Source organism: Danio rerio, chromosome 19 (assembly GCF_052040795.2).
Source record: "Danio rerio strain M-AB ecotype USA chromosome 19, GRCz13ab, whole genome shotgun sequence".
Taxonomy (NCBI): domain Eukaryota; kingdom Metazoa; phylum Chordata; class Actinopteri; order Cypriniformes; family Danionidae; genus Danio; species Danio rerio.
The window spans coordinates 47,156,590-47,178,712 of record NC_141039.2 but is presented as its reverse complement, the minus strand read 5'-3'; the positions used below and the strand labels follow the sequence as shown (position 1 = coordinate 47,178,712).

The following is a 22,123-nucleotide window of genomic DNA, read 5'->3' as shown; positions in this document are numbered from 1 at the left end:
GCTGGAAGATGGCCTGAGCAAAGATTCGTCTGTCCCTGGAGCGTCACTGGAATTAGTCTCATGCTCTCCCCTATGACCAACAGCGCAGCAGAAGCTCAGGATACGGCCTGGTCCCGGATATGGACACCTTGGGATCATCTCGTCGCTGGTCTTGGTTCCAATCAGTGACTCCGCATAATCTGAGGACCTCGGGATGAGTATCCCCAGGTGGAAATGGATAATAAAGAGAATAATTAGCGTAGCTGCTGTTCATATTGTATATAAACAAGATGCAGAAACTTGTCTGAAAACCCGCTAAGTGATGCATTGAGTGTATGCTTTACTAAACAGATAGTTCTTTAATCTAGTTTTGAACTGAGAGAGTGAATAGAATTTTAGCAGATCATGGAATAAGTGCACTTCAACTTATATTTGACTGCAGTTTCTAAATAAAATGAACTCTAGGGGTAGTATAACACCAACACCTTTTGTTCCTTTTCAGACTAATGATAATTAAAGGCACATATTATCAATGAATGAAGGATTAATTTCGTGCAGTTCATCGCGCAGTATCAAACAAGCATTATCAATATCAAATATTTTATATAAACAATCAAATAAACATTCCAAAATAACTTTAACAGTGTCTATGATTTGTAATCGAATTCATTAGCTGTACCCACATTTGTTGTACTTGTGCTACAGAGCACAAAACAGTGCACGGTTAAACAAAAGAGATAAAAGCATTGTGTAAAACTGTGGTCACAGTGCACTTTCCTCCTATGTTTGCTTCTGAAAACACTATTGGTTGTACTTATGGAAGGGTTTAGCGCAGTAATTCGTTAGCTGATCTGCATGACAAGCCCCGCCTTCTCCTGTATGTGTACAAGAAAGACTTGTATCTGAAATGTACAACAAAACATACCCCAAGTAAAGTATTTCAGATTTATTAAAATTTAAACAGCGCCCTCTAGTGGATTAGTGCAACGAAACGTACACGGAGCAACATATCCTCTGTTTGGTTGTATACTTGTTTAAATATAGGCTTTGTTAGCCTTCTTAGTGCTGCATATTTAATATTTTGATTGTTTTTTTTTCTATGAAGGATGATTAGTTAATGGTGCTGCTTATGGGATGATGTCTTCATTTGTTTTCTGGAGGCTGCAATGGACTCCTGGTCTGCAGTGAAAGTGAGTGTGAGTTTCTGAAAGTGACCTTGCTCCTCTGTTCCTCCTCCACTGGACATTTGTTGATTCACTGACCGCAGGGAACCAGAGCAAATGTAAATCCTGTGGAAAGAGTGTGACACGGCTTTTCTTCTGTGACTGAAGCCCAGACGCGCCGCTGCGCTGACTAGTAAAGGTCTGACATTCAGAAGATCTCATCAAATTCTCAATATGCCACGACAGCTCTGACCAGCAGCTGAACTGAGGGAATGATTATATTGCAGAGGAAATAATGAGTCACAGTCGCACTTACAAATGATGAAATAGTGAGGCAGAGATTGAAGTTTCCTTCTTAAATGTCCATCAAACCCACACACACAAAAAAAATAATAATAATAATACATAGAATAATTACAGTATACCTTTACAGAAGGGTTAGAAATTCACAGTTTGATATTACTTATTCAGACAACTTGTTTAAAATGAGCTGAATCATAATAATTCTTGATTTATTTTGGGACAACTTGATTGTTTTATGTACAATCCATTTACATTTGTAACAGCAAATAAGTTAAATTAATACGTTGCTATAATATAAAGGAAACATGTGGAATATATATTATATTATATTATATTATATTATATTATATTATATTATATTATATTATATTATATTATATTAATTATATTAATTATATTATATTATATTAATTATATTTTATTATATTTTATTATATTATATTATATTATATTAATTATATTATATTATATTATATTATATTATATTTATATTATATTAATTATATTAATTATATTATATTATATTAATTATATTATATTTTATTATATTTTATTATATTATATTATATTATATTATATTATATTATATTATATTATATTATATTAATTATATTATATTATATTATATTATATTATATTATATTATATTAATTATATTATATTATATTAATTATATTATATTAATTATATTAATTATATTATATTATATTATATTATATTATATTATATTATATTATATTATATTATTCATTCATTCATTCATTCATTTTCTTGTCGGCTTAGTCCCTTTATTAATCCGGGATCACCAAAGCGGAATAACCGCCAACTTATCCAGCGTGTTTTTACGCAGCAGATGCCCTTTCAGCTGCAACCCATCTCTGGGAAACATCCATACACACTCACACACACTCATACACTACGGATAATTTAGCCTTCCCAATTCACCTGTACCGCATGTCTTTGGACTGTGGGGGAAACTGGAGCACCTGGACGAACCCCACGTGAACTCAGGGAGAACATGCAAACAGATATATTATATTATATTTTATTATGTTTATTATATTATATTATATTATATTATATTATATTATATTATATTATATTATATTATATTATATTATATTATATTATATTATACCCCTAGTGCATAGAGAGCAGCAGCTTGTTTCCGTGCACATCTTGCGAAATTGAAACTTCTAACTGTGTGAAGAGTACGATTTTCTTCAACCACCAGAGCATCTCAATAAGCAGAGTAGTTTGCATGTACAGATGGTGGTGGTGTCAGATTCACGATGCACACTCCTCCTTCAAGCACAAGTCATTTAGAGGTGAGCATCATAATGAAGAATAATCCGGCATACGTCATATAAACTGGGGCAAAGAGCCTGGCAAAGGGCCAGATAAGCCCTCTTTCATAACGGCATAAGAATTGCAAATGTGCAAATGGACTTCTTCTACCAAACGAAGTCTTTTGATGACACAGCAAGCACTTTAAGACACTTGTCATAGTAAGTCAGTTGGAAGTGGAGCTTAAAATCTGTGGCCACAGATCTTTTAAGTGAATGTTATAGTTTTTTAGCTTAAATTATATCTGGGTATCTGGGGATATATACTCTTATCTAGATTAGTAATATCTAATAATAGTATTTATTAATTTATTAAATAACATTTATCTTTATATATATGTATGTATATGTGTATATATATATATATATATATATATATATATATATATATATATATATATATATATATATATATATATATATATATATATATATATATATATATGTATGTGTATATAAATATATATATATATATATATATATATATATATATATATATATATATATATATATATATATATATATGTATGTATATATGTATATATATATGTGTGTGTGTGTGTGTATATATATATATATATATGTATATATGTATATATATATGTGTGTGTGTGTGTGTATATATATATATATATATATATATATATATATATATATATATATATATATATATATATATATATGTATATATGTATATATATATATATATACACACACACACATATATATATATACTCACACAACAGTTCTGTCTGGTTGTTAAATCTGATTGGCTCATAGTTGTGTGAATTCTTCCAGTAACAGCACTGGACCAGCCTCCTCCACCTTCACCCTTGTGTATTACTCTGCCCACATCCAGCAACAGGCAGATTTGATAGATATAGCAGCTGTTATAATGTACTTTTGAGTTTTTTTTTATTCGAGAATGTTGTTGTTTAGATTGCAACTGTGCAGTTTATTTATAAGGATAGTGCCTGTTTAAATATTTATAATTTCTGAGAGAGCCCGTCGGCGTCCATTGGCCAGTAATACTGAGCATGCCAAAGATGGTTGACGTTGTCTTTTTACAAGCTGGTGGCAGGACTGCATAATAAGCCCTTAGAAGATTAAACAGCGTAATTTCTAACTACTGCTGATCAAATCATTATTAAACTGGTAAGTGATATTCTAAGTCGATTTCTCTCTTTTGTATGTTGTAGTACTGTATTTATACCATATAATTGTAGTGTATTGGGTGTAAAATGGGATTCGCATATAAGGAATGTGAGTTGTGTTGGCAGAAACAAAGAAGAAATGTCCGCATGTGTTTAGCGATTTTTCCCTATCGCAAACACAACAGTAATCTGGTAGTGATTGCGCTGCTTTTTTCAGGGTTAATTGTCATATGCCACCGAGAAATGAAATCACCTGTTTTGTCATCACTTTAGACATTACGATAGAGAATCGATAGTGAATTAGTAACGGCTTCTGCTGTTCTGACGTCAGCTACAGATTTGAATAAATGGAGGAAGAAAGTAGTTCCTAATACAAAAGGGTTTTAGACTCTCCTTTAGACTCACCTCTTCTTTTTACGTACAAGATTGTGGCGTCGAGCTTTTGTATAAACGCAATATCACACTCTTAGCAGTACGATATGGCGGTATACACACATGCCTTCAACCAGTGCTGATATACAGCCATACTGCATTGCTATTTGTGATATATATATATATATATATATATATATATATATATATATATATATATATATATATATATATATATATATATATATATATATGATTTTGATTAATTGGCAAATGCCGACGATAATATGAAAATAAAATATTGTTAATTTGACATTTTTAATTTAATTGTTAATTTGACATTTAATTTAATTTAATTTAATTTAATTTAATTTAATTTAATTTAATTTAATTTAATTTAATTTAATTTAATTTAATTTAATTTAATTTAATTTATGGCAGTTCATTCTGCTGTGGCTACCCCGGATTAATAAAGGGACTAAGCTGACAAGAAAATCAATGAATTTTATTTTATTTTATTTTATTTTATTTTATTTTATTTTATTTTATTTTATTTCAGTGAACAATATCCAGTGGTCTTTTAATTTTCCACGGCTGTATATCCATATTGTCAGTACATCATAAATTGAATTCTGCCTCAGTGCATCTTGTCAGAATATCTTTAAATCCAGGCTAATGGAGTTCAGGCTTAAACTCTGGCTTCAGTGTCTTTTGGATCTGTGCCTGAACATTAAGCTTTAGGCAAAAACAAGTTGACATGCAGTCTAAGCACACACACCATTGTCTCAGTTTTCAGCACCAGAGAGAAGTCCCAGAACCTCTTAATATTTCAGTGCCAAACGGCCCATCACCATCTGTGCTAGCAATCTAGCTTTAAATACAGTACACATTAACTGCATTACAATGTCAAATGCAATTAGTCAAAAGTATAAGAAGAATCAACAAAATTCAATGACTGATCAGTAAATAAGCATCATTGCATTCAAGCATTTAGTAATTGATTATTAATAAACAAAATGTATGATATAGGCTATGAGCTGATGTGTAAAATGTTTTAAATGTCACTTCACTTTATTAGTCTGTTTATTTAAATATTGAATCTTAAGTATTGCTCAGAAAAACAGAAAACCATGCATAGAAAACAGTAAAAACAGTCAAATGAACAGCAGAATCAGTATTTTTAGAGCTGAAATTCCCCTTCGCTTCTGCTCTAAAAATGCTCGAGCTGCTGCTAAGTGGAAAGAAAATATCCTCAAATCAGTCATCTATTATCTAGTTATTTTAACACCACAGTCTAATTGATATCCAGACCAGACCAAATAAGCATGAAGAGCCTCTCAGAATCGTCGAAGAACAACAGCAGGATGATGTTAATGACTTTAAAGAGGGAAATCAAAACATGCTTCGACTGTAGAGCGGTTAATAATTCACATTTATATCATAGTGCGCACCTAGCCGTGGACTATTTCTTACACGATTCTCTGGACGGAGCAAAAGTATCTTCTTTTTCCACTCGGCTGTGTTTATAAATGTTTGCTCATATATAAGAAACCTAAGGGTGCAGAGAAGACTTCGTTGTTGTTGTATAGATTATTCACAGAGGCAGAAATAATAACCAAAGCTGCCCTTGAGCTGCGGCGGCTCATCAAACCGCACAATTTAAGAACGCAAACAGTATTTATCTCACCTTATAGGTCATTTACAGCTTTATTTCTCTCCTGCTTCGATGACTACAGTAAATACAAGAGGTGTGAAATGCACGTTTTATTGTGATTGAGTTTTGCGTTTTGCAAAGGTCAGTAGAGTGCAACAGTTGGTTCTGGGAGTGAAATCTCGTTCTCCATAGGGAAATAGAGTTCTAATAATACTTCATAAAACTTTATAGAAAGATCTGCTGTGAGCTTTGAGGTTGTAAATGGATCGTATATGTATTCTCTGAACACATCTGTTGATGTTAATTTGACAATTTTGTTTTTTAATTGACACGTTTAACAGCAGAATTATATTTTGGTTGGAGTATACACTAGGGGTGTAATGATACACTCAGCTCACGATACAATGTGTATCACGATATAATGTTCACTATTTGATATGCATCACGATATTCGGAATAAAAATTTTTAAATTATACTGAAATGCAAATTTTATATATAAAAATTAAATTGCCAAGTAAACTATTTTTGTTGTATTTCTTTGGTTTCAACTTCTTTCATTTAAACTGAACCTTCTTTAAGAAAATAAATTGAATAGGCCTGTCTCTGGAAAATAAAAAAAAAATTAAAAGCTTTTTATAATATATTATTGACATGTGTTACGATCCTTGATGGCAATTTGTCTAGGGCAGTGGTTCTCAAACGTTTTTCATCAAGTACCACCTTAGAAAAAAGTCGTCTTTGCTAGTACCACCATAATGAGCAATATTGAAATACAGTAGCGTATTAGGTCCAGTAAAGCAGCTAAAGCTCTGTACAGTTCAAAAACGAGGCATTTTAGTTCCTAATATTAAGAACATTTAAATGAAAATATGCTTTTAAAAGTTAAAAATGAAAGGTTACTGTTCTTAAAAATTAAAAAAAAAAAAAAAAAAAAAAAAGGTTTATCAGCACCTGGAAATGTTGCCTGGACCTCATAAATATAGGCTTTATGTCATCATATTCATATATAAATCATTTTTGATAATTTATTTAAATATATGTAGCATGTACATATGACATATTTGATTCATCCGCGTACCACTAGAAGGAAGCCCACGTACCACTAGTGGTACACGTACCACAGTTTGAGAACCACTGGTCTAGGGTATTAAAAGGAGTAACATAAAGATAACCAAAGTATAAACTGATGTTGAAGAATGGCAAAAGAAAACACCAAACAACAAATTAGCACCGCAAAAGATTTATTGCTCCCACATTATTTACAATATTTACAAACAATAAGATAAAGTTGAAAAGAACCAAGACAAACAGGAGAGGGGACTGAAGTTTGCGCATACAAATCAAAGAAATAAATATAACAAAAACATTTCCTTAATCTCCTCCCCAATCCACGAAACAAGAAAATAACAATGTGAAAAGAAAAGTCTTCAGCGCAAAGCGCCCTGAACTTACTCTAACTAATAAATGAAAATACAAAATTAGCGCACTTCGCTAACTAGTGTGTCTATACATCAATAATCCTGCGTGCAAATATGTATGTCACGTGACTTACTATGTTGTTCCAGATCTCCCTTGTCAAGTCACAAAAGGTTTTGAATGGAGCATTAACGGGCTATAGATGTAGAAACACTCGTCAGAACTCTCAAACAAATCTCACTCAAAGTCATCAGTTACTAACTTAAAGTCAACATCAATAAATCTTAATCAAAGTACACATCAGTAGCAGCGACAACCCAAACAGACAACACGCCAAAACAACAACAGCTGATTTCTAAAGGGCTGATAAAGGGCTCTGCAACATACGTGATTGGCAGAGAGAGAAGTCATCGTCACTAGGTTGATTAGGATTGGCAGTCCTGTCAGCCAATAGTGCTCCAAAGTAGGCGGTACCTGAGAAAATGACAGGGCTGGTACAGAGAAAGAGAGAGAGAGAGAGAGAGAGAGAGAGACAGAAAGAACACACGCAGCAAAACTGTGCAGTTCGTAACACATGACAGAGACAAAATTAAGAAACAATTTTAGTAAAGGTGCAAAAATAAAAAATAACTTTCTATTCAACTGAATTTAACAGTAAGAGCTTACGGCTTTGCTTGGTCATTTGAATTTTTGTGTGTGCAAAAAATAAAAAACATCTTCATTTCCAGGTAGTCAGCTGTTCTATAAGATAATCCTGAACTTATGTGTATCTGTATGAGAGGTTTTTATGGATGGCTCATGGCTGTCCTCATGTTGTTCATGATGAGTGACAGGGTGGCCGTCCTTTCTTTACACAGGACAGTTGTGGCTATTTTCAGCGATTTAGGCAATTTACTATTTCTTTGGCATTATATTATAGAACTGCTGACTACTTGGAAATGTAGATTATTATTATTTTTTTTTTTTTGCACACAAAAAACGCAAGTGACCAAGCAAAGCCTTAAGCTCTTACTGTTGAATTCAATTGAATAGAAAGCTATTATTTGAATAGAAAGCTATTATTATTTTTGCACCTTTACTTAAATTGTTCCTTAATTTTGTCTCTGTTATTTTAATTATATTTTCTAAAAAGTTAAAAAATTGTTTTATTTTCCAGAGACAGGCCTATTTTATTTATTTCCTTAAAGAATTTTCAGTTTAAATTAAAGAAGTTGAAACAAAATAAATGCATAAAAAATAGTTTACTTGGCAATAAAAAAAAAAAAAACATTTTTAATAAAATTTGCATTTCAGTTTCATTTTCAATTTTTATTCTATATACTGTGATACATATCAAATGGTGAACATTAGGGGTGTAACAATATTGTTAATACCGTCATACAGCAATAGTAATTTTTTTCAATATTACCGTAGGCGCATGACTCAATAAAACTATATTTCTGAGAAATGTTTGCTTAGGCGAATGAAGCGAAAGGGAGGTAGTGGGAACTACAACTCCCATCAGCCCAGGCGTGGCCATCATCCCTTGCGGTCTGTTGTCGCTACAGATCCAGTAATGCGGAAATGGAGTGTGTTGCTAGTAGTGGGGAAGAAAAAGAACTGGAAATGATCGAACCTAAAGCGGGTTTTAAATCGGATGTGTGGAAGCATTTCGGTTTCTTTCTAAAAAGATACGAGAAAGGAGAAAAGGTGACAGACAAAGACAAAAACAGTATGCAGGCACTGCCAGACTGTGGTGAAATATAAGTCGGGGAATACGACTAAAAACAGTCATGGGGACTGCAGAACACAGCAGTTAGATTGATGCAGACATTGACTTGTACCGCAAAGAGATCTCTATCTCACTCATGGCTTGTCCTCTCAAGTGGTGGAAAGACGATGCACAACGTTACCCACTGCTGTCAACCTTGGCTAAATCATATCTCTCTGTCCCAGAAACCTCAGTGCCAAATGAGAGGGGTTTTTTCTGTTGCAGGGGACATGCCCAGAGATCCCAGCATTTACCAGATTATAGTTATATGATCATTTTCCTTAAAAAACCCATCTCTATCTAAGTGAGTGAGTGATTAAATGTTGAATGTGATGAGTTTTCAACAATACTAAATTGAAACTTTATTTTTTTATATGGTTCCTGTTTCGAAACCTGTTTCGAAACCTACAGCTAGATGGCTAATTTGTATGTCATTGATATGTTCAGTGATGAGGTAAATAAACACTTTTGGCACTTTTTTCGAGTCCTTTTATTAATTTTGTTTTTCCTGTAAATTATTCAATAAATATCGTACCATGCCATTCATACCGAGGTATTATTGTACCGTGAAATTCTGATACCGTTACATCCCTAACATTATATCGTGATACACATTGTATCGTGAGCTGAGTGTATCGTTACACCCATACTCATCATTCATCAAGACCTCATAAAAATATCCTGTGCAAAAATCAAATGCGAAAATCACTTCCAGAACCTGTACTGCTGTAAAAAGTGGACCGGCTCTAACCCCAAGACGTCCTCTGGCAGCCGCTGCTGATATTAGACGCGCCTCACTCTTAATCTACAGAAGAAAGTCTCTATTAAAGGAAAGGCCATCCACTGTTCATTGATAATGCAGAGATTTGCTCGGCGTCTGAAGCTGTGGGGGTAAATAAGTCTTTAAAGGGTAAACATCCCCAGGAGAGAAATATATCCACAGCTCTAATGGCTCTCAGTGTTGCCATTACTTCTGGACAAGAGTAGAGTACTTGGTCTCAGCTGAGGAGATTTACCCAAGAGTTATGGCGGAGTTCACTCGCATGAAGTAACGTAGACATATATTCCTCAGGTATTATTATACTTCTCCCTCGTTCATCATTTATCAGAAACAGTTTAACGAGACAGTTGTTGAACTAGCATATTGCATAAAAAATATGTATGATAGATAGATAGATAGATAGATAGATAGATAGATAGATAGATAGATAGGTAGATAGATAGATAGATAGATAGATAGATAGATAGATAGATAGATAGATAGATAGATAGATAGATAGATGATAGATGGATGGATGGATGGATGGATGGATGGATGGATGGATGGATGGATGGATGGATGGATGGATGGATGGATGGATGGACGGACAGACAGTCATGGATGGATGAATATATAGATGGATGAATGGATGGATGGTTGGATGAATGGATCGATAGCCATAGATAGATAGATAGATAGATAGATAGATAGATAGATAAATAGATAGATAGATAGATAGATAGATAGATAGATAGATAGATAGATAGATAGATAGATAGATAGATAGATAGATAGATAGATAGATAGATAGATAGATAGATAGATAGATGGATGGATGGATGGATGGACGGACAGTCATGGATGGATGAATATATAGATGGATGGATGGTTGGATGAATGGATCGATAGAGTCATTGATAGATAGATAGATAGACAGACAGACAGACAGACAGACAGACAGACAGACAGACAGACAGACAGACAGACAGACACTTGGAATTTCTAATTTACTTGATCCTAAAGATCTGACGAATTTGTCAGGTTTGTATTCAGTGATTCTAATTCTTGCAATGTTTTTGAGATGATAGTATGCAGAGTAAACTGCTTTGACATGAGTACTGAAACTCACATCTGACTCCAGAATCACACCAAGATTCTTGACCTTATTTTTGCCTCTAGAGAGAAGATGTGCATTCACCTTGAGAACCTTAACTCTGTTTCCAAATGTAATGACTATATATATATATATAATATAATATAATATAATATAATATAATATAATATAATATAATATAATATAGAATAATATACTATTATATAATATAATTTAATATAATTTAAAGTAATATAATATAGGGCGAGGCAGTGGCGCAGTAGGTAGTGCTGTCGCCTCACAGCAAGAAGGTCTCTGGGTCACTGGTCCGAGCCTCGGCTCAGTTGGCATTTCTCTGTGGAAATTGCATGTTCTCCCTGCGTTCGCGTGGGTTTCTTCTGCGTGCTCCGGTTTCCCCCACAGTCCAAAGACATGCGGTACAGGTGAATTGGGTAGGCTAAATTATCTGTAGTGTATGAGTGTGTGTGTGTGTGAATGTGTGTGTGGGTGTTTCCCAGAGATGGGTTGCGGCTGGAAGGGCATTCGCTGCGTAAAAACTTGCTGGATAAGTTGGCGGTTCATATCGCTGTGGCGACCCCGAATTAATAAAGGGACTTAGCCGACAAGAAAATGAATGAATGAATAATATAAAATCATATAATGTAATACATGAACTTAATATGATAGTTATTCGGGTTGGTATGAATGGAATTTATTATAAAAATACATTAATAATAATAAAAAATACACACACACACACACACACACATATATATATATATATATATATATATATATATATATATATATATATATATATATATATATATATATATATATATATAATGCAAAAATGTGTCTATAAATTGAAATGTTTGCTATATAATACATATATACATATGTACATATTTACATATATTGACAATACATCTCTTTTTTTTATTTCCTGATGTTATACGATCCAAATCCCTCCCATTTTAAGGCCCAACATGATGTAGGAGTGCATTTTTTAACGCACTTAATTGATAGACAGCCACATATTAACATCATAGCTCCTTATCAATGCCTATAATCATATCAATAAGATCCAGTATTAAAGGCACAGGCCACAAAACAGCTACATTGTGTTGAGCAGGAAATTCCAACTTTATAAAAGGCCTAATAAATAATCTGAGGATTGTTTCGAGCTGAAAATTTACAAACACATTTTGGGGACACAAAATACTTATATTAAATCTTGAAAAAGGGGTAAAGGAGGTGCCCTTTAACATTCATTAAAAATAAGTAAGTAAATAAATAAATAAATAAATAAATAAATAAATAATTAAATAAATAAATAAATAAAATACGCTTATTTAACTTAAACCTAAAGATGTTTGATGTTTGGTTCCAAAATGACCTGAACACAAAATGTGTTGCTTATTAAATCATTATTATATTGTCAGAACTCCTAAAAGTGATTAAAATGCAGAGAAAAATAAATAAATATGAGTATCTAAAACTTTAGCATTAGTTATTTTAAGTTTTTGTGTTAAAGAAAAGCAGAGTCAAGTGCATCATTAGCGATTTGCATTTAATTAATCCGATTCTTCACCTCCGCGGCCCTGCTGTTGTTATTGTCATATAACTGAGCTGTTACGTAATGAAGCCCTCACATACCTGACGGTAAGAAGGTGAAGGTCAGTTTTATGGCAGGGAAATATGATACTATCGCTATTTCCTTTCCGATAACAAATGGCGCATGGCATCCACGCTTGACTTTGCTCCGGCTAATAATCTGACATCCAGGGCGGAAAACAATTACTGTAATCTATCCTTGACTAGATGGACATGGGGATAGTTTGCCAAGGGACTCAGCAGAGAGATAAGGTTGGCAATGCAAGGACGTGTCTGAGATCGCATCCAAGATACCTGCAGGAATAAAACGAAAGGAATAAAATGCATTTCGCTCCGTAGCTTGTTAATTGGATTTTGAAATCTGCGCTTAACTTAGAGCTAACAGGTGAACGTGGTGCGCAAGAATGTCAACAAATAAAACAAACAGCTAAGAGTAGGTTCGTTAGGTTGATGAGCTGCTTGCGATGGGATTTGACGATTTGATTTCAGCTCGGCGAAGCAATCATTTTCTAGAAACTATGAATATGTTGACCTCGGTTAGCTGCTGACAGCTGCTCGATGTTTAAAATTAATTAGTGTTTGAAAAAGGCACATAGGTGCCGAATGTCTTTGTCACACATGCGGAGGCTTTGGATAATGTTAAATGTCTAATTATAGATGTAAAATGTCAGTTCAGCACCATCAAGAAACTGAGGTAGGCTTGGTTTGGCAGGTAGTAGACAGTAATTGTGACAAAGACTTTTTGTTTGTTTGTTTTAGCTTATATATATGAATATTTTTGATTGAAATACTGTAGAGCAGAACAGCTTATTTTAGTATATACAGTGTTTTGCATACATGTGTGCACACTGTTAAAAAAAATCATGGTCACACTTTATTTTGATGGTTCGTTTGTTGAATTAAGTTACATTGCATCTACATGCCAACTAAGGGCGTACTTGCACTGTACAGTTGCCTTGAACCAGGCCAAAGCATGCTATTCCACCCTCTCGTCTCCCATGATGGCCCGCACTCACATTACATTCTGGCCTGGGAATGCTCACGTCATCTAAGATGCGCTGGTCAGTAAGCGCTCTCGCTCAGCACAGTGGAGATTTCTTCAGTTATATCGTTTAAGTCGTTTGATATGCGGTGACATCCCTACTGAAAAAAACAGCTTAAACCAGCCTAGGCTGGTTGGCTGGTTTTAGTTGGTTGAACAGGCTGGTTTTAGAGGGGTTTTGGCCATTTCCAGCCTGGTCTTAGCTGGTCAGGCTGGGAGATGACCAGCTAAAACCAGCTTGAACAGCCTAGCCAAGCTGGGAGCCCAGCCAAAACCAGCTATGTCCAGCTTAAACCAGGCTGGTCAAGCTGGTTTTAGCTGGATTTAGCTGGTCATTTTCCAGCCTGATATATTAGCGTATATAGCCTTATATTAGATGATTATATGTAGACTATTAGGTTTAGGGATAGGGTTAGTGTACAGTAAGTTGACATGTACTTGCAAGTTTCTTATAGTCAGTTATATGTCTGTTGAAGAACCAGTATCAACAGATTTTAAGTAGACAGTCTACTAATACTGAAATGGACCATCAAAATAAAGTGCTACTAAAATAATTAAAATTTTAAGGTAAAAAAATGGCTTATCATTAAAAATACGGTACAAACTGTAAAATAAATGTCTAATTTTTAAAGTAAACAACCTTATTTCATTCATTTATTGTGCCATATATTAATATATAATGCAGCATGCCAATGTTTTGAAGCATCCACACATATACTTTGTGACACATGTGAAAACACAACCATATGTAACCGGACACTTTATTAGGTACACCTTACTAGTACCAGGTTGGACGTTACTTTGTCTTCAAAACTGCCTTATTCCTTCGTGGCGTAGATTCAACAAGGTACCTGAAATATTCCTCAGAGATTTTGGTCCATATTGACATGATAGCATCACATGATAGCATTTGTCATCTGCCAACCATGATCTGAATCACCCTTTCCATCACATCCCAAAAGTGCTCTATTGGATTGAGATCTGGTGACTGTGGAGGCCATTTAAGTACAATGAACTCATTGACATGTTTAAGAAACCAGTCTGAAATGATTTGCGATTATTATATGGCGCTGGATGTAGCCATCAGAAGATGGGTACAGTGTGGTCATAAATGGGATGGACATGGTCAGCAACAATACTCGCTGCTCAATTGCTACTAATGGATCCAAAGTGTTACAAGAAAATCTCCCCCACACCATTACACCACCACCAGCAGCCTGAACCGTTGATACAAGGCAGGATGTCAAATTCTGACCCGACCATCCGAATGTCACAGCCGAAATGGAGACTCATCAGACCAGGCAACGTTTCTCCAATCTTCCATTGTCCAATTTTGATGAGCCTGTGTGGATTGTAGTCTCAGTTTCCTGTTTTTAGCTGACAGGAGCGGCACCCGGTGTGGTCTCCTACTGCTGTAGCCCATCCGCCTCAAGGTTGGACATGTTGTGTGTTCAGACATGCTCTTCTGCAGACCTTGGTTGTATCGAGTGCTTATTTGAGTTACTGTTGCCTTTCTATCAGCTGGAACCAGTCTGGCCATTCTCCTCTGACATCAACAAGGCATTTGCGCCCACAGAACTGCCGCTCACTGGATATTTTCTCTTTTTCAGACCATTTTCTGTAAACCCTAGAGATGGCTGTGCATGAAAACCCCAGTAGATCAGCAGTTTCTGAAATGTTTAGACCAGCCCGTCTGGCACCAACAACCATGCCACTTTCAAAGTCACTTAAATCCCCTTTCTTCCCCATTCTGATGCTCAGTTTTAACTGCAGCAGATCGTCTTGACCATGTCTACATGCCTAAATGCATTGGGTTGCTGCCAAGTGATTGGCTGATTGGAAATCTGCGTTAACAAGTAGTTGGACAGATGTACCTAATAAAGTGGCCTGTGAATGTATATGAAATTATTTAAATTAAAATTATGGAATAAACCTTAGTTATAAACATTTGGTGTAACGTAAAACTGTAATGTATGGGAATAAAACATAAAATGAACCATTGTAATGTCAACAAACAGCATAAAATGATAAAGGAAATTATCCAAAACAAAAATTTTTTTTTTTTTTTTTTTTAACCATATTTGTTAAGGAAGCTTGTTTTCTTTGTTGGAATAACGTCCATGTTTACAGCGCATTACAGATTGCTGATGTTGCATCCAAGCTGTTGGTTGTGAATTGTAATGAATGAGCCTGCGTTTTAATGCGTTGTCTGGTCTGATCTGAGAGCTTTATTGATGGCTCGCAAAATTTTATGCCATTTACGATGCTCAAAAAGCGATAAGCAAATTACTTGGGATGTCGAAAGTGATTGAAAGGCATCGTTTAGGATAATAAGCAATGAAAAATGAAATCGGTTGCCATCACCAGCATTCTGCTGCATAGATGTTTCCCCTAAATTTCTAATCAATCAAACATATTATGATCTCATGTCAGTGTACCTGAGTTTATAATGACAGCACTGTTTTGGGTTGACGCGCTGCAGTTTATTTAGGATTGGATGTTTAAGGATGCTAGTTTAGGGTGTTTTCTAATGCTAGAAATAGAAGGCAATTAGCATTATGTGTAATTTCAGTGAGCGGTTTAAGCGTGCGTCGTCGACCAGGGTCAGCAGTCCTATCCTCAGCTTTAATGTGTTGTCACTTGCAGCACGTCTCATTTGCAGGTCTCACGTCAAATGATTTATTCAGCGTAAACCTTTTAAGCAGAAACAGGTGCCAGAGCAAATTTCCGTCTACAGAATAATTCACGAAACCTTGGGATCTGGGCGTGTCCGTGTCAATAGCATATTCAAATGAATGCTAAATAGATCTTGTAGTGCTTCTGGAAATCAGTTTTTCATTGGTTTTTATTTATTTATGGTGATGGGCTGATCCGGTGGGTGGTTAATGGATGCTCTGTAATGAAACCGAGGGTTCATTAGCAGTTGATAAAATGATTTAATTTGCTGCTGGATACTGTAGGTGTATTAATCACCTGTCATCTGAATCCGCATCCTTCAGATACAGCTGTAAAAATATATTGCATAATATTTAAATGTAAAGTAATGGTAAATGCATCTGATCTGTACTAGTGTTATGATGGACATCATTTATAATAACGCCAACTCATCCCTTCTCAGACTGAGAAACTTTACCAAATATATATTTATTTGTTTGTTTTATGAAGAACTAAAGTTATTTAAATAAACTTAATTATTTAATTGTATTAAATAGGTTTATTTTAATTTTAGGTTGGTCAAAACTACTTTGGAAGAATGACGTTACATTATTTGTACACGTAGATTAGACGGTCCATTTGCTTTATTTATTTGTTGATTTGTCTTTGGCTTAGTCCCTTATATATCATGGGTCATCACAGAGGAATTAACCGCCAATTTTTCCAATATATGTTTTGCACAACGGATGCCCTTCCGGCTGCAACCCAGTACTGGGAAACACCCATACACACTTACACATACTCAATTTAGTTCATTCAGTTCACCTATATTGCATGTGTTTGGACTGTGGGGGACACCGGACCCGGAGGAAACCCACACCAACATTGGGGGAAATTGCAAACTCCACACAGAAGTGCCAGATGGCCTTAGCCGGGACTCGAACAAGCAACCTTTTTTTTGTGAGGCTACCAATGAGCCACTTTGCCGTCCCTGTCTATTTGCTTTAACTAATGAAATTATAAAATAATTTAAATAAACTTAACTATTTAATTTTTATTTTTTATTGAATAGGTTTATTGTAATTTTAGAAAGGTAAAAACTACTTTAGAGGATGCAGGATGGATTAACATTATTACACATAGATTAGTAGGTCTATTAGCTTTATTTTTTCATTCGTTTTCCTTTGGCATAGTTCTGTATTTATCAGGGGTTCTCCACAGCGTAATGAACTGCCAACTATTCCACCATATGTTTTACACAGCAGATGCCCTTCCAGCCACAACGCATTATTGGGGAAACACCCATTCACTCACTACTACACTACGGCCAATTTAGTTTATCCAATTCCCCTATAGAGCATGTGTTGGGAGTGTAGGGAAAATCAGAGCACCCGGATTAAACCCACGGCAACACAGGGAGAACATGCAAACTCCACACAGAAATGCCAAATTGGTCGGCGCAATAGCCTAGTGGGTAGTTCACTGACATATGGTGCAGAAGCACTTCAGGGCGTCCCGAGTTCGAATCCTGGCTCGAGGACATTTCCTGTCTCTACACTCTCCCATATTGCTTCCTGTCTCATTTACTGTCATATCCACTTAATAAAAAAGGCAAAAAAGCCAAAAATAAATCTTAAAAAAAAAAAAGTGAAATGCCAAATTTCCCAACCGGGACTCAAACCAACAACTTTCTTGCTGTGAGGCGGCAGTACTAACCACTGAGCCACCGTGCCACCCCCGTCTATTAGCTTTAAATGAACCTTATTATTTGATTGTATTATATTGAATAGGTTTATTTTAATTTTAGGGAGGTAAAAACTTCTTTAGAGGATGCAGGATGGCGTAACAATATTATTACACATAGATTGGTAGGTCTCTTTGTAAAAATCTGTTAGCTTTAGTCATTTATTTAATCATTATCTAACATGTAAACTGAAACAGCGTCAGTTCAGGGTCAGTATTTGTTTGTTTGTTTTATGAATAAATATAATTATTGAAATAAACCTAAATATTTTATTTTGTTAGAGATTGGTAGGTCTGTTAGCTTTAGTCAATTTTGATGCTTTTAAATGTCTGACTGTTGATGACAGTTTAAAAATAGGAAAATGTTTCAAGATTTGTTCCCCCAGTTTCATGGCATGGTTTCATGATTCCTGTGGATTTTGTCTTTTATCAAACTTTCTGTTTGGTATCCTTATTTTAAAGGCTCTTCATAGTTTGTTTCCATGGTATTGAGATTTTCAGGAATAAATTGCACACACTGGCAGTGGTCAAAAACAAATATGTGTCACTTTTCATAGCTGATACTACTTTCATCTCCTGCTTCTGAGATTTTGCTTGGAAAACGGGATATACCCGATTTCAAACAGGGTAATTAATTTTATTTGTTGCAAATTTTTTTATGTCTTACATTGTTTAGAACAGTGGTTCTCAAACTATTTTCATCAAGTACCACCTGAGAAAAAAAAAGTCTCTCCAAGTACCCCCAAAATGAGCAGTACTAAAATACAGTAGCATAGTAGGCTCATTAAAGCAGCTACAACTCTGCACAGTTAAAAAAAAACGTGGCAGATTACCTCAGAAATATAGACTATGTCATATTATATACATAATTTTTAATAGGTTTTGAAATATATGTAGCACGTACATTACATATTTAATTCCTCCATGTACCACTAGAAGGAAGCCCGCGTACCACTAGTGGTACACGTACCACAGTTTGAGAACCAATGGTTTAGAACATTTTGAATGTTAGATTATGTATTCATTTTGTGTTATATCCTTGCATTTTGATAAAAACAAAGCGTTGAATGATTTTTGTTTTTGTTTGCTTTTGGAAAACATTATTATTCAATTCAAGTTTATTTTAAAGTTAACCTTAAGTATAATTAGTGTATTTTTCAAAAATGTGCTATCAATGTGTATAATACATTTTCAATAAAGTGTATTGCTTAAGATTATATTTTAATATATATATATATATATATATATATATATATATATATATATATATATATATATATATATATATATATATATATTTTTTTTTTTTTTTTTTTAATGTGCAATGAAACTACAAATATTGAAAGCTTTTATAAAAAATGTTTGGTACATGATTATGTAAGGGTGGGCAAACATCATATTTCACTCACATTCATAAGTTTCAAAGTGTCAAAATATTGGTCAAAACTGTATACTGTTATATGAGCTTTCCCAAATGATTCCTCTGGTTTATAAGTACTTCAGAGCCCCACCATGTTTTCTTTCCCTCTCATTCATTTCAGTCGAAGAGACAGTTGTGTTATGGGGGAAACTGTTTTATTTTAGTTTATTCATAAATCCCAATGCATTCAATATGACAGATGTTTGTTTTTTGTTTAATTCAAATCTAAGATGAAGGGTATTGTATGCCTATATAATAATATTTAAAGGGGCTATATGTAATAAGTCTTGTTTTTTAGTGACAATGGTGGCCATTCAGTGAACTGCATGTAAACATACACATGAGATTTAATGTTGTTCGATGCTCTCACAGCATAAATCTTCAGTTCTTTCTTAGAACTAAAAAAATAGTTGGATATACCTTACCATTGTCCACATTACAGTACAAATAGGGTTGTCAAAAGTATCGAGGTACTGAAATTTAAAAAAAGCTCAAATGTTAGCAAGAAATGTACAATTTTAACAAAATATTCAGTACCGATTGGTGCCGAAGTTAATGCTTTTGGCAATCCTACAACACATAGCTCTTTTGGCATGTCATGTGCCATACATAAATGAAGAAAAAGAGAGGCTCTTGTGGGCATTCATATCAATGAATAATGACATAAAATAAAACATCTACAAATTTTCATTTACATCAATGATGGTTGAGTCTTGTTTTTAAAAGTTTCATCATAAACTGTTCACACACTGCCAAAAATGTGATCACTACATGCAGATGCTTACATATAGCCCCTTTACCCAGGACACTGGCAGAAAAGCGCACTAATTTCTCACAATACTTTATATAACACAATTTATGGAAGCTCTAATTCACCGAGTTCAAGTCACTGCCACTTTCCACTCCATCTGATGGAAAAGCCCGGGTTCATTTTCAGGTCGGTCTTCCCATAAACCACTGTGATGACCAGAAATTGTGTTTGCATTGCTTCTTATTCATTATGTGTTTATTAATTAGCTGGTTTAAAGACATGCACAGTTTGCAAAGGGAACGAGAGGCATTAATGCAAAGAACGCATTTTCCATGATGTTTTCAAATGATCTGAGTTATTATTGTTATCATTATTATGCTTTACACTCCCAACAAGACTTCCAGTAAAGGCTCATTGGGTATATGTGCCCAGGGATATGTTTTTGAGAACCAAGAAATATGTGCTAGCAGGAACATATGGCTGCATTTTATGTGTAAAACGAGTGCTATGAGGCTATATTTACCTTTGTTTGGCCAAACCGAGGTATGAGTCTGGTAAAGGACGATTTCAGAAACCAGGTAAAACATAACTACCCAAAAAAGCAGAATGACATTTCAATAAAAGCATTTGGCCGTGATTCCTTTTCTCTTCTAATTTGCTTTTGAAAACACTATGGGTTGGGTTTTGGGAAGAGAGTGTGTGGGTCAGTCGAAAGCAAGCTGATATATTATGCACGGAAACAAGCCAACCAGCTTTTCTCACAGACGTGCACAAGAAAAACTTTGAAATTGGCAGAAAATTACAGACGTCCTTCAAAGTTGACTCGTGTTAAACTTTGCTTTGGTCTGTCATTCCGTCTGAAAAGAGATGGGGGAGGTGAATGGGGGGAATATCTTTGGGAATGGTCATCATTTCGAATTTAACGTAACCTTTTGTTTCCTTGTTTTATTACTGAGCTACAAAAAAGCCAACTGAAATTAAATGATTCAGTTAAATACTGTAAATGAATCAGACTTGCTGTTAGCAAACTGCACAAGACATCTGCGAGCAAATCAAAGTAAACTTGACTAGTGTATTCAGCATTGAACTAGTGTTATAAATATAATTGTTTACACTTTACTGTAATAAGTTCATTATAAAATGTTGTGAAATGTTGGTAAATATTCGACCCACAGCCCTCAATCAAGTTTGCTTTTTGGCTCTTTATAGGAAAAAGGTTTGGGCACCCCTGCTCTTGTAGATTTATGATAAATGACACATTTGAAAAAATGTGCCCCCCAGTAACATATTTCAGATTGTCAGAAATGTACAAGGCGCCCTCTAGTGGATTTGTGAAAACAAAAACATACAAATCTCAGGGTACATACAGTTAAGGCCCTCCTGAATTATAAGCCCCCTGTTTATTTCTAAACATATTAGTTTTAATAACTCATTTCTAATATCTGATTTCTTTTATCTTTGTCATGATGACAGCACATTATATTTGACTAGATATTTTTCAAGATACTAGTGTTCAGCCTAAAGTGACATTTCAGGGCTTAACTAGGTTAATTAGGCCATTTATTATATGACATTACTGTGCTTCCCACACATTTACTTGGTATATTAACAGCCTCCCACGTATATTTGGTGATGACACATGAATAATACTATTATTATCATCCTTTTACACTTTTTTTTGTATCCGCCCAAGAAAGCTAAACATTCGTGATCGATTAACCAGTGGAAAATCTTCTCTCGCTCTGCACGTTTGCTACTGCTGGTCGTCAACACTCACACAGAAATTCTCACGTGCTCCGCAGTCCCACTGAGACGCACCCTTTGCGCCAAAATGCATCGGCCTGTAGTTTCTGAATCTCCTAAAATGTCTGAGGAACATATTCTACAATTTCTAAAGTTGCCGT

General features: G+C 34.6%; 1 protein-coding gene across 14 annotated transcripts in view; it reads left to right on the top strand.

Annotated features, from left to right (window-relative positions):
* Positions 1-22,123, top strand: part of csmd3b (CUB and Sushi multiple domains 3b) — a 1,026,877-nt gene that overhangs the window by 455,725 nt on the left and 549,029 nt on the right. The window lies entirely within an intron of this gene.